This window comes from Capricornis sumatraensis, chromosome 13, assembly GCF_032405125.1.
Source record: "Capricornis sumatraensis isolate serow.1 chromosome 13, serow.2, whole genome shotgun sequence".
NCBI classification, from domain to species: Eukaryota; Metazoa; Chordata; class Mammalia; order Artiodactyla; family Bovidae; genus Capricornis; species Capricornis sumatraensis.
In genome coordinates, this window is record NC_091081.1 from 1512973 (window position 1) to 1524941 (window position 11969).

The 11969-nt window shown below is 38.2% G+C and overlaps 1 non-coding gene and 1 pseudogene across 1 annotated transcript; both read right to left on the bottom strand.

The window, feature by feature from the left end:
* Positions 1 to 5616: 5616 nt before the first annotated feature.
* Positions 5617 to 7246, bottom strand: LOC138089930 (low molecular weight phosphotyrosine protein phosphatase pseudogene; annotated as a pseudogene).
* A 2064-nt stretch (positions 7247 to 9310) lies between these two features.
* Positions 9311 to 9383, bottom strand: TRNAR-CCG (transfer RNA arginine (anticodon CCG)). The gene has a single exon. It is a non-coding gene; the product is annotated as a tRNA-Arg (tRNA).
* Positions 9384 to 11969: the final 2586 nt, after the last annotated feature.

Genomic DNA, 11969 nt, shown 5'->3' on the forward strand with positions numbered 1-11969 from the left:
TGAGAACCCCATGAACAGTATGAAAAAGCAAAAAGATAGGATACTGAGAGATGAACTCTCCAGGTCTGTAGGTGCCCAAAATACTACTGGAGATCAGTGGAGAAATAACTCCAGAAAGAATGAAGAGATGGAGCCAAAGGAAAAACAGCACCCAGTTGTGGATGTGATGGGTGATAGAGGTAAAGTCTGATGCTGTAAAGAATAATACTGCATAGGAACCAGGAATACTAGGTCCATGAATCAAGGCAAATTAGAAGTGATTAAACAGGAGATGGCAAGAGTGAACACTGACATTTTAGAATCAGTGAAGTAAAGTGGACTGGAATGGATGAATTTAACTCAGATGACCATTATATCTAATACTATGGGCAAGAATCCCTTAGAAGAAATGGAGTGGCTCTCATAGTCAACAAAAGAGTCTGAAATGCAGTACTTGGGGGCAATCTAAAAAAAGACAGAATGATCTCTGTTCATTTCCAAGGCAAACCATTCAATGTTACAGTAATCCAAGCCTATTCCCCAACCAGTAATGCTGAAGAAGCTGAAATTGAATGGTTCTATGAAGACCTACAATATCTTCTAGCACTAACACCCCCAAAAGATGTCTTTTTCATTATAGGGGACTGGAATGCAAAAGAAGGAAGTCAAGAGATACCTGGAGTAACAGGCAAACAGAAATACAAAATGAGGCAGGTCAAAGGCTAAAAGAGATTTGCCAAGAGAACACATTGGTCATAACAAACACCCTCTTCCAACAACACAGAAGAAGATTCTACACATGGGCATCACGAGCTCATCAATACAGAAATCAGATTGATTATATTCTTTGCTGCCAAAGATGGAGAAGCTCTATAGAGTCAGCAAAAGCAAGACTGGGAACTGACTGTGGCTCAGATCATGAACTCCTTATTGCCAAATTCAGATTTAAATTGAAGAAAGTAGGGAAAATCATTAAACCATTCAGGTATGAGTTAAATCAAATCCCTTATGATTATAGGTGGAAGTGAAAATAGAATCAAGGGATTAGATCTGATAGACAGAGTGCCTGAAGAACTATGGATGGAAGTTCATGACATTTTACAGGAGGCAGTGATCAAAACCATCCACAATAAAAAGAAATGCAAAAACCAAAATGGTTGCTGGGGAGGCCATACAATAGCTGAGAAAAGAAGAGAAGCTAAAGGCAAAGGAGAAAAGGAAAGATATTACCCATCTGAAAGCAGAGTTCCAAAGAATAGCAGGAGAGATAAGATAGCCTTCCTCGGTGATCAATTCAAATAAATAGAGGAAAACAATAGAATGGGAATGACTAGAGATCTCTTCAAGAAAATTAAAGATATCAACGGAACATTTCATGCAAAGATGGGCCTAACAGAAGGAGAAGATATTAAGAAGAGGTGGCCAGAATACAGAGAAGAACTATACAAAAAAGATCTTCATGACCCAGATAACCAACGTCGTGTGATCACTCACCTAGAGCCAGACAACCTGGTATGAGAAATCAAGTGGAACTTAGGAAGCATCACTACTTCCTAGCTAGTGGAGGTGATGGAATTCCAGTTGAGCTATTTCAAATCCTAAAAGATGATGCTGTGAAAGTGCTGCACTCAATATGCCAGCAAATTCAGTAAACTCAGCAGTGGTCACAGGACTGGAAAAGGTCAGTTTTCATTCCAATCGCAAAGAAAGACAATGCTAAAGAATGCTCAAACTACCGCACAGTTGCACTCATCTCACATGCTAGTAAAGTAATGCTCAAAATTCTCCAAGCCAGGCTTCAGCAATACGTGAACCGTGAACTCCCTGATGTTCAAGCTGGTTTTAGAAAAGGCAGAGGAACCAGAGATCAAATTGCCAACATCTGCTGGATCATGGAAAAAGCAAGAGTGTTCCAGAAAAACATCTCTTTCTGCTTTATTGACTATGCCAAAGCCTTTGACTGTGTGGATCACAATAAACTGTGGAAAATTCTGAAAGAGATGGGAATACCAGACCACCTGACCTGCCTCTTGAGAAATCTGTATGCAGGTCAGGAAGCAACAGTTAGAACTGGATATGAAAAAACAGACTTGTTCCAAATAGGAAAAGCAGTACGTCAAGGCTGTATATTGTCACCCTGCTTATTTAAATTATATAAGGAGTATATCATGTGAAATGCCAAGCTGGATGAAGAACAAGCTGTAATCAAGATTGCTGGGAGAAATCTCAATAACCTCAGATATGCAGATGACACCACCCTTATGGCAGAAAGCAAAGAATAACTAAAGAGCCTCTGGATGAAAGTGAAAGAGGAGAGTGAAAAAGTTGGCTTAAAGCTCAATGTTCAGAAACCTAAGATCATGGCATCTGATCCCATCACTTCATGGCAAATAGATGGGGAAACAATGGAAACAGTGTCAGACTTTATTTTTCTGGGCTCCAAAATCACTGAAGATGGTGACTGTAGCCATGAAATTAAAAGACGCTTACTCCTCGGAAGAAAAGCTATGACAAACCTAGACAGCTTATTAAAAAAGCAGAGGCATTACTTTGCCAGCAAACGTCCTTCTAGTCAGTGCTATGGTGTTTCCAGTAGTCATATATGGATGTGAGAGTTTGACTATAAAGAAAGCTGAGAGCTGAAGAATTGATGCTATTGAACTATGGTGTTGGAGAAGACTCTTGAGAATCCCTTGGACTTCAAGGAGATCCAACCTGTCAATCCTAAAGCAAATCAGTCCTGAATATTCATTGGAAGGACTGATGCTGATGCTGAAGCTGAAGCTCCAATATTTTGGCCACCTGATATAAAGAACTGACTCATTGGAAAAAATCCTGATGCCGGGACAGGTTGATGGTGGGAGGAGAAGGGGACGACATAGGATGAGATGGTTGGATGGCATCACAGACTCAATGGACATGAGTTTGAGTAGGCTTCGGGAGTTGGTGATGGACAGGGAATCATGGCGTGCTGCAGTCCATGGGGTCACAAAGAGTCAGACACGTCTAAGTGACTGAACTGAATGATGATATTTAGAAAACTGGCAAAAAGATAAACATTAATAAATTTCACTTGGTGGGTATGGGATTTGGTTTTATCGTGGTTGTGCCCCTCCTACCGTCTTGCTGTGGCTTCTTCTTTTTGGTGCTCTCACAGGATGAGATGAGTGCACGTTCTTCTACTCTGCCATCTGAAACTGGAAAAACGACTTTCAATTTAATTACTGATTTTCAAACTATGAAGTGAAGTCGTTCAGTCGTGTCCAACTCTTTGCGACTCCATGGACTGTAACCTACCAGGTTCCTCCATCCATGGGATTTTCCACGCAAGAACACTGGAGTGGGTTGCCATTTCCTTCTCCAGGAGATCTTCCTGACCCAGGGACTGAACCCGGATCGCCCGCATTGTAGGCAAACGCTTTACCATTAACTAAACAGACACTTTAGAGAAGGACAAATGCTTTTCTGGTGTCTTTATCTGAGCATAATTTTTCTGGATTTTCAGGAGATCTATGATTTACTAGAATTATTATTCTTTCCATTGTTCAAAGTTCACAGCATTAGCCAGTAGGAGCCCCTTCAAATTACCTCTCATAACCCCACGAACATTTGACAGCTTCTAGCTTTCTATCATCACACACGTCACCTGTCCTATCTATCATCAGTACCATCCCTGCCCCAGTCTTAGAATCAACTATTTCTTTAAGTAAGAATAGTATTAAGGACTAAGACATGACATGAGCGCTACAATGGTAATATTTGCTTCTAAAGACTAAAAATACTTTTCTCAAATGGTTTTTAATAAGCACTGGCAGCTGAAATTCCGAGGATGTGCTCACTGGATGTACTCTGGTATAGTTAGAATGCTTGTTAAGGACAAATGTTTATTAACAACCAGCCCCAAAGTAAAATGAAGTCCTTTTATGGAAAGTAAGAAAAGTTTTTTTGTTGCCATTGTTATAATGAAGTCTTCTAAGTGATTCTTTACTTTTGAAAAAGTTCACTATTGAGATTTCTTTTTTTTTTTTCTAATTGGTTGTGTTTATTGTTTTTTTTTTTTTAATTTTAATATCTTTAATTCTTACATGTGTTCCCAAACATGAGCCCCCCTCCCACCTCCTTCCCCATAACATCTCTGTGGGTCATCCCCATGCACCAGCCCCAAGCACTATTGAGATTTCGTGATTCCCAAATCTATGAAGAGATTGAAATACTGGCAGAATGTCACAGAATGTAAAAGGCATAAGTAAATAAAATGAGAAGGCTATAAATTCTTATAAGGGACAATTAAATCAGTATTCTTTAAAGAGAGTATCACAATGTATTGGCAACATATTTCTTAAGATACAGCTTGATTTGGTCGTGAATATTTCAAATAAGCTTGTATTTGTATTTCCTGTGTGATTTTGTAATGGAAACATTAAACTAAAAAAGGGACCTTAAGACTTCAGAAACTCCAGATTTTTAAAGGTAGACATATTTTGAATGAATCTGACTAAATCTAATTTTGAATAGATAAGTGGATTCACTAATGAGTTTCTCTCTTCACATGACCCCCGGTCTGGAAAAATAGCTGTAAAGACAAAGCCAACTTATCCTAGAATTTGTCTGAGAATCAATATTTAAGACATATATGTGAAAGAAAACAAGCTAGAAATTTGTTTATGAACATAAAGGAACAGAAAAGGGTAAGATATCACCTTGAAGTTATTAAACAAGTACTGAATGGTTAGGACATTAATGTATAATTTTTAAGTGCTTTACTTTCTATGTTCTAGTTTCAGTTAAACATTTTTTCTCAATTCTTTAATTTTTATGAACATAGTTATCAAATTCTCAATTCACTTAACCTTTCAAGTCTTTAGGATAAGAATCCCATGGAGCAATTCCACAGGGAGTCAGACACATTTGCCCAGTCTTCTTGCCATGACCTCCCCAGCGTTTCTGCCTCTGCTACCCACGGTGGGAAACTCGCCTGCTCATCCTTCAGGCCCAAGGGGGTTTATGACTCAGCGTCTCTTACCAGGGATCCTCATGATACTAAGTCCTGGAAGCTGTTCCTCTCAACTCTCTCTGCTTCTGAACGACTGTCACTCAGACTGATCTGTGACTCAGAGTCCTTCCAGGATTTTGGGTCACCAACTGTGAACAGGGTTGAAGAGAGAGTTAAGAAGAGCTATCTTCATGTAGCTCTCCACATGGGGTTCTGTCTTGGGGGTGCCGGCCCCAGGGAGGAGAAGTTACACTCCACTGAAGATGGAGGGGAGGCAAGGCTGCTGTGGCTCCAGGATCACCAGCTTGTTCCATGAACAGATTACAAGCAACATGCTTACTTATGCACTTACTCATCAAGCTGCTGCCTGGCACTGAGCAGATGGGCAAACATCACACATTGTCCAAAAGGACAGTGGAGGCCATGCTTTCTGATTCATCTTCACCTCATACACTGCCTAATCAAAAATGCTTATTTATTATTCTGCCAAATACAACTGATTTTTATCTATAATTATTTTTTAAAAGTAAGAAACAGTGAGTCAACTGAAGAAAGGGCCATGACCTTGAGCTAGGGAACTGTGACACTGAGCCGAGAAAAGGGGCCTGTGGGGATAAGCCTGGGCCTCGCAAGACTGGACCCGGTCAGTGAACCTTCACCAGAAATGTTCTGCAGCGCTGCACACATTGCTCATTGATGGTCTCAAAGTCAGAGTTGTTGGTCTAATAATGATCTTCAATAATGAGTTGTTTCTGTGGATCATAGATCCCAAATAGTTCAATTTTCACTTTGCAGTTTTTAACTTGATAACTCTTTCTGTTCAGATCTCTTCAATTGATTTCATTCATATGTGGTATACAGTCAAAAGTGGCAATCTTTTTAGGTAATCTGCTGGGCAATATGACTCATGGGATTACCATGATTTTTCATGGAAGCCTGTCCCCTGATAATCAGGAGGGTTTCTTAGTTCATACATGGTTGTCAATGCATGGCCTATCCTCCAACTATCAGAAATGGTTTGATCAGTTACAGGTTTCAAAGGGAGAGGGTGGGATGATTTGGGAGAATGGCACTGAAACATGTATACTATCTTGTAAGAAACGAATTGCCAGTCTATGTCCGATGCAGGATACAGGATGCTTGAGGCTGGTGCAAGGGGATGACCCAGAGAGATGTTATGGGTAGGGAGGTGGGAGGGGGGTTCATATTTGGGAATGCATGTACACCCATGGTGGATTCATGTCAATGTATGGCAAAACCAATACATTATTGTAAAGTAAAAATAAAAATTTAATACAAAAAAAGACGTACCAAAAACTGGAAAAAAAATAAAAATAAATAAAAATAAAAACTGCTTCTGCAATGGGTGATAGAAAGATGTTACCCAGACACACAAAGAGCACCAATTTGATCATCTGCTAGCACACCCTCCCTCACTCCAAGAAGTAACAAGATGCCTGAATGAATGACATCCTTGCCTTTGCATAACAGTGAAATTAAAGGCAGCAAGTGTTCAGTTCCCAGCCAATTTAGTTATTATGTTTTTCAGAGTTTAACAAAATCTAAGAATAGGAGAATTGTGCCTAAGTTCAGTTTTCTTATGTGGTATTTTTGTTAAGACACAGTTTTAAAGTTTGTGAAAAATCTTATAATTTGAGGGCCTTAGTTATCAAATGGCCATATCTATAAGTTTGGCCAACAGATAGAGAATGCAACTCTTTCAATTCAGCAATTTCAGCCACAATCATCATTGAATAATGTCTCCAGAACTTTTAACTTATCTTTGTATAAAGAAGCAGAATATAAAAATGTTTACATTTAATGAACGCTTTTTTTGGATTCTGTTTGAAATGAATCCTTTCACTTTGCTAGAGCTTTAAATTTCTTAGACTTAAAGTGTATAGCTATTTTCTAGTCCTCTATTGTCAGGGTGCATTGGAGAAGGAAATGGCAACCCACTCCAGTGTTCTTGCCTGGAGAATCCCAGGGACGGGAGAGCCTGGTGGGCTGCCGTCTATGGGGTCGCACAGAGTCGGACACGACTGAAGTGACTTAGCAGCAGCAGCATTGTCAGGGTAGGTTTTATATCATCTTTTTTGTTTTTTATTTCTATTCTGCTTTTGCATCTGTTTTGTGGCTTGTGATTGATGGGTAAATATTTCTTAGAAATTTGGGGAATAGAACCATGCAAATTATTTGGAATAGATATTAATTACTGTTCAAAGAAACTCATACTCCACTTCAGACTTCTGAGGTCTGCCCACCTTCAACCATGTTATTTCAGACATGTGAGTTTAAATTCAAGACAGAATAAAGATAAGTAAAAGAAATAATTTGTGGAGGTAAGAAATACTTTTTACTTAGTATCTATATTGTCCATCTGATAGAAGGGCGTGCGTTAGAATACTTAACTATTAAATAAGAAATAACTTGCCCTTTGCATCAAATTGAACAACTACAGGTTCAAGTTAGATATTTTTTGCTAAATCTTATTCTCTTTAATTAAGGTCTCTTAACCACAGGCATGTGTATATCTTTATTCACACTATAGCTATATGTCTGTTATCTGTTACTATGGGCTGAAGATTAAAAACCATGTTATTAAACTTCTTCAACCCTAGAATTCCCTGACTTCTGAGTCTAGAAAGGAAATTAGGGGCCTCCACTGTCCCAGGAAAGTGTTCACCTACTTTTAAAACTATTTTGCTACTCTCTGATACATGGGTGTCTTCATTTCAGCTTTTATGAAGCCCTTGGACTCAACTTTCTCCATGTTTTCTTTTGAAGCCGTTGTCATGATTTACAAACCACATGTTCATGCTCCAGGCAAGGTTGATGCATTATCTTCATACCTTACATAGAAGCCTTGGTGTCAGTCACACCACAAAACCTCACAAGGATGAGGTCAGTTTGTTCTGAGTGGCACAGTGTTAGGAGAAACTTTTCATTATGTTCCCTATGGTTCTTTAAACAACTGAAACATAGTTCATCCATAACTACTTCCTATGATTTAAAATGCTGAGGGTTTAACAAAAAAATTTACTGAATAGAACTGTAAGTTTAACAACCTCTTACTGTTACTTTGAGAATATTAACATTCCAGATAAGAAATTATATTATTAGAAAAGTTTTATTTTAAAAACATAAACTGCATGGAAACATATTAATGAAAATAAATAGATTTTTCTCCATGAATTTAATGCTTTCTAAAAGTTTAAGCATTTAGATTTCTCTATGCATTATAATATTTTTTAACTCAGATTTTCATAGCTAATGAAAAATAGAATTCAAATCACAGAATCTAAATCTCAGAGTATTAGATATTGCAATGTTTTGCTTTGGCAATTTTGCAATTATTACAATGTTATATAATAATAAAAGTCTTAGAAAATCTGGAAAAAATGTATCTAAGGTGAGGTTAATAGAGATGAGCTGAATTTTCACAATGTGATGAAGAATTGATAGAAATGCAAGTAAGGACATTAAAATCATAAGAAAGATTCATACAGTAATGCCTGACCTTAAATCTAACATTTGCAGATGTGTTTTATACATTTTGGAAGAATTTTTAAAGAATATTCCAAACCAAACCAAAAGCCAACACTTTGTAAAGGATAATACAGTAATGTAAACATGTGATGGTCATCAACAATGAGTTTATTAGAAGGTATTTGAAAAAATGCAAATTTGCAAAAAAAATTGGCTTCCAAAATTATATCTTAAATTTAATTGGCTTTAAATATTAATATTACTATAAATTATAGACATATATTAATTAATTTAATAAAGACTTAGTAAATTTTATGTCCCAGGTACTGTAACAGGCATTGGGGATATAAATTAGCATAATTGATGTATGTTGGAAATGGATTTGTACAGCAATTAAAAGCAATTTTGGCTGTAGGCAAGGAAAACCTGACTATTAGTACTTTAAATGAATAGTTTTCACTTCCTAAGGATTTTTGGAGTTAGGAGGCTACTGACTTTGGGTCAATGGCACCGAATGATAGAACTGTTCTTAAGGTCATTTTTCATGCTTGTGAGTTTAAGACATTGACATTGTGACTATTTTAAAAGGAGCTGTGCTAATGATATGTTTTCTTTCAATCAGGAAAACAAACACTTTCTTAGATGTCACCTAGAAAAATTCCATTTATTTATTATTGGTCAAAACTTGTCACATGCCCACTTTTAGCTTCAAAGTGAAGTGAAGTGAAGTCGCTCAGTCGTGTCCGACTCTTTGCGACCCCGTGGACTGAAGCCTACCAGGCTTCTCTGTCCATGGGATTCTCTAGGCAAGAATACTGGAGTGTGTTACCATTTCCTTCTCCGGGGGATCTTCCTGACCCAGGGATCGAACCTGGGTCTCCCGCATCGGAGGCAGACGCTTTAACCTCTGAGCCACCAGGGAAGCTGGTTTAGCTTCAAAGGGAACTATAACTGAATATTTAGTTTTTTCAACTTCTGTGATGGAGATGAATGAAATATCAAATTGGGTTAATTTGTCAATAAGGTCTACTGTAAGCCCTTTCCCACTCGAAAAGTAATGACATATATAGTAAGGAATCCAACTATATTTTTCAGTACCTACAGAGTGATATGACTGATAAACTTTCTATACTCTAGCAATTGTGGTATAGCAGGAAGAAGGGCTCTACCAGGAAGTTAGAATAAACTTTTGAAGATAAAGTAGAAGTTACTGCAGTAGAATTTCTGTGTATTTTTAAAGAGAGTAATTTTAACATGGAATAGAATAATAATTATTTTTTTTGTCTTTGACTTTGTGGGAGTTAAATACATATATTAAAAATTTTTTTTTTCACTTTTTCCAAAGTGCTTTCTATTCAAATAAACAGGAATTAGGTATTGTGTGTGTTATTTGCTCAGTCAGGTCTAACTCTTTGTGACCCCGTGGACTGCAGCCCACCAGGCTCCTCTGTCCATGGAATTTCCAGGAAAGAATACTGGAGTGGGTAGCCATTCCCTTCCCCAAGGGATCTTCCTGACCCAGAGATTGAATCTGGGTCTTTTGCATTATAGGCGGATTCTTTACTGTTTGAACCACCAGGGAAGCCTCCCCTCTGCCCCCGCCACAATTTTTAGATACTGTAAAAATTCAGTTGTTGTTGAGGAGGAAACTGAGGCACACTGACCCCCCACTCCAGGCCTCTATGACAGTCTGAGGTCTAGCCTAAATCCTCCTGCTCTTCGGCTCCAGTGGAATGTGCTGCATGCAGGCAGCCTTCTGCAGGGGAGGGTCTCAGAAGCCCATCTGGGGGCCTGCGTCAGGAGTTAGATATTGTTTTGTCTTAACTATAAAGAGACAGTTTTACAATGGAAGTTTGTATTAGACAAGCTATTATTTAGAGAAGAATAATAAATTCTTGGTGAAGAAATTCAACGAGTTGAAGGCACTGGAAAGTGATCCAAAGCAGGCAGAAACAGGAATATAGACACTTGAAAAAGGAAACTGCACTCTGTGAGTTTTACAGTTATGAATTTTCTGCCTGTGGGCATTCTCCTCAAGAGTGACATGGAATGGCTGGAATTCAAGCACAAAGTTGCAGCCTTATTGGCTCAAGGAGTCAAAGAATGGAGTTCGATATTGCCAAGGTAGAAGATGAGTGAGGGGAAGCTTTCTGGAAAGGGAGATAATTGTGGTGGAGGCCCCCATACCTGCAGACAAACTCTATGATCAGCCCTTGAACTGCACGTACATAAGGGAATGAACCAGACCTGTCAGAATGGAAAACAGTAGAGATTTCAGTTGCTTATCAAAGGAGCCAGAGTTTGAAATTCAAGTCCAAAAAAGTTAACTGACTACTAGAACAAAAATCAACACTAAGAAAAAACTGACAGAATACAGGCTATCAAGATGCATAATTCATAATAGTCACTGTGAATTTAAATGTAAAGAATCAGGAAAACATGACCCATAGACAAGATAGAAAGCAGCAAAGAGAAACCAACCCCAAGATGACTCAGATGTTTGAATTAATGAAAAAGTTTTTCTTTTTAAACTATTGTAAATATTTTCATGGGTTGGAACAAAAATATGTCATAATAAATGAACAGATGGGGAATCTCAGCAGAAAAATGGAAACTATAAAAGAAGACCAAATAAAAACTGTAAAACTGACAATGAAATATTTGAAATGAAAAATCTGAACTGGATGGGCTTAATACCAGATTGGAAATTAGAGAATGTGGAGAGAAAGCAATAGAACAGGGGGAAAACTAAGGGAAAAAATCCAGCTCCCAAAATGTATTGCTTAAATCATAAGATTTGAGAGTTGACCTCACTCTTTGATCCATGAATTGCAGAATAGATGAGTTAGCAGGCCTGAAAACATTAATCTCATTGTATATCTCTTGTATATCAGATCCCTTGGATGACCTGATACATTGCCAAGGAGCAGTAATGTTTTGAAAGGAATCTTTCTCTGCGTATTAGTGCTCAATAATGAGCTTAAAGTATTTTGTTCAGCAAACCATGTTGTAAACAGATGCGCTATCATCAAGGCTTTGTCGTTCCATTTATAGGGAAGAATTGTTAAGGACTTAGAATTTTCAGACTGTCAAATGAGCACTGGCTTCAACTTAAAGTCACCAGCTGCATTAGCTGCTAACAAGAGAGTCAACCTGTTGTTTGAAACTTTGAAGCCAGTCATTGATTTCTGCTTCCTAGCAGTGAAAGTCCCAGATGGCACCTTCTTCCAATAGAAGGCCCTTTTGTTTACATTGAAAATCTCTTGTCTAATAAAGCCGCTGTCATGAATTATTTTAGCTAGTTCTTCTGGACCACATTCTGCAGCTTCCACATTCGCTGCTTCCCTTTGCACTTTTAGTTATAGAGATGGCTAGTTTCCTTAAACCCCTCAGACCAACCTCTGCTAGCTTCAAACTTTTCTTTTGCAGCTTCCTCACTTCTCTCAGCCTTTGTAGAACTGAAGCGAGTTAGGGCCTTGCTCTGGATTCAGCTTTGGCTTAAGGGAGT